General features: G+C 39.3%; 1 protein-coding gene across 7 annotated transcripts in view; it reads left to right on the top strand.

Annotated features, from left to right (window-relative positions):
* The window catches only part of LOC106530896 (suppressor of tumorigenicity 7 protein homolog), a gene marked incomplete in the record, with an annotated part of 79,728 nt that overhangs the window by 76,563 nt on the left and 648 nt on the right, over positions 1–2,517 (top strand).

Raw genomic sequence — 2,517 nt, 5'->3', positions numbered from 1 at the left:
ATATGAAACAAATAAAATAAAACACATACAAAGCAGAACACAGCTAAATGTATCAAAAGTATGTCTATGTAATATTAGAATTTTCTGAGACAATGAATTTTGGTTTTTCATTTTTTTCCCTGTAAGAGGTTTTTATTTAATAGAATTTTTGGACAAAAAAATCACAATATATCGCCTTGCTTACAGTATCGCAATTTATCGGGATATATCGTATCGTGACTCCTCTGTCATGATATGTATCGTATCGCCAAATTCTTGCCAATACACAGACCTACTTGCGTTCCGTCACCGCTGCGCTGCGCAGGTCACAGCGGAGCGTTTCAAGTCCAGTTTATCCTACCTCCGCCCCGCTCCGGTCCGACAGACGTGCAGGAAGGAGATCGTGCGATAAATTCAGTGATAAGTGTGGAAGTCAGAGCAAAAAATTATTAATTCTGTGAAAGACAAACTCCAAACACAGCTGAAAACAACGATTCAAAGACTTTTGTTATCTATGTTGAAACTTTCTCGCTGTCGGCTTTCTGGAACTTCTGATTTCAAAATAAAATCCATGTGTATCGTGTGTGTAGACATAATGCTTCATGCTACATGTTTCCATCTGCTTCCCAAACAGAACGATACATTCTGACAGCATTTGTGTAGAAATATATCCAAATATTTATTAATATAGCTGCAATTTCGACATTATTCCGACAAATTATTCTGCCGAATAGTGTCTTATTTTAAAAATAAGGATGTTGTGCTCGTGTCTTTTCCTGTTGGTGCGACGTAATCTTTAAAACTTGACTCTGGCGCAGCTCCGGCATCCGTCAAAAATAGGATCTGTTCTAATTTTGATGGATCACCGTCCGCTCACCGCCGCCCTGCGCAGCCAGTGTAAACACTCTCACTGGTTATAATGGGTGCTTATTTGCTGCAGAGGTCAGACCGGAGCGGAGACGGAACGCATGTAGTGTAAATTGGGGGTGATATTATTTGTCACTTTAATTCCTCACAGGTGGATCTTCTTGAACTAAATGTTTAACTTTAAAAGTTAAAAGTTGGAGCTACAACACAAAAGCAGGGTGAATACACACATGTCCCTTTTCAGTTTTATTCTTAGCAAACCACCACTTCTTATAAAGCTGCCAGTTTATGTTCTGTCTTCTTCTGAATGGGTGTTCTGAACTGTAATTTCATTGTGCTCGGTACAATGACAATAAAGTCTTGTCTTGTCTTATCTTATCTTATCTTATCTTAACTTGTCTTGTCTTATCTTATCTTATCTTAACTTGTCTTGTCTTATCTTATCTTATCTTATCTTATCTTATCTTATCTTATCTTATCTTATCTTATCTTATCTTATCTTATCTTATTTTATCTTATCTTATCTTATCTTGCAGCATCAGTGTCACCAACAGAACAGACAAACAGGAAGTTACCTCTGAGGACTGAACCAAACAAAAACCCATCTATGTCCAGGCTATAAGGCAGATAGATACTAAGGGGGTGAATACTTGTTCAACCCACTCTGACTCTTTAAACAGCACCGGGTCTGAAAAATAAACTCTTCTTTTTCATAGATTCTGATAGATGGAGCAGTTTTTCATTTACTGCTATGATCAGCTTTAGGTTCAATTGTCTAGTTGGACACACTGATGGGACTGTGTTTCCACTCAGACCAGACCCCCCACCCTGTTTTTATAGGCCTGTATTAAACACTGGGGGGCACTGTTTCTCTCGCTGGTCTCTGCAGACCTGCAGCTCATCTCTGCTCAAACTACTGCAAGCATTTAGTTTAAGGTGACCTGCTGTCAGAGGTGCAGTGGGCTGCCTGAGGGTTAAAGTTCAGAGAGCTGCTGGTCATAAATATGAATCAAAGAGTTTGATGTGTGATGATATCTGCTCCGACTCAGTGTGGGTTGGTCTCTGTTTATCGCCCACACGGTTGAAACAAACAAACACTTTTACTTTGAAGTCATCTTTGAAGCACAGAGACACGTCTTTAACTAACCCTCTTCCATCTTATCTAACCAAACCAGAAACTAACCGTACCGCCAGAGTTTATTTGTTGCTACTTGATGATGACTAGTTAAGATTTAAATGTGTCTCTGCCATCTTAAAACACTTTCTGTCTCCAACATTCACACATTATTTCATAAACCTGTACACCAGTGGCAGCAGCATACTGTAGCACATTTTGGAGAAATATAATATTTTTGCTGGAATAACTTTAATAGAAAACCGACAGCTGTACAAAGTGTTCAATAATTGGGTTTCCATGAACTGTTTGAGGATTGAAGTTTAAAATTTGGTAATGGGTCCACTCAGACAAGTCATCATTAATTCATCAGTACGGTCTGAGCTGACCTCATTCATATCTATGTTCTGCTCTTTTAAAAAAACTCCGGTGTTCAAACATTAAGGTTTAAACCTTGTTCCTACAGACCCCAGGCTGTAACTCTGACAGACCCCAGGCTGTAACTCTGACAGACCCCAGGCTGTAACTCTGACAGACCCCAGGCTGTAACTCTGACA

This window comes from Austrofundulus limnaeus, unplaced genomic scaffold, assembly GCF_001266775.1.
Source record: "Austrofundulus limnaeus strain Quisiro unplaced genomic scaffold, Austrofundulus_limnaeus-1.0 Scaffold573, whole genome shotgun sequence".
NCBI lineage: Eukaryota > Metazoa > Chordata > Actinopteri > Cyprinodontiformes > Rivulidae > Austrofundulus > Austrofundulus limnaeus.
The sequence above is the reverse complement of the archived record's forward strand: the minus strand, read 5'-3'. Positions and strand labels throughout refer to the sequence as shown.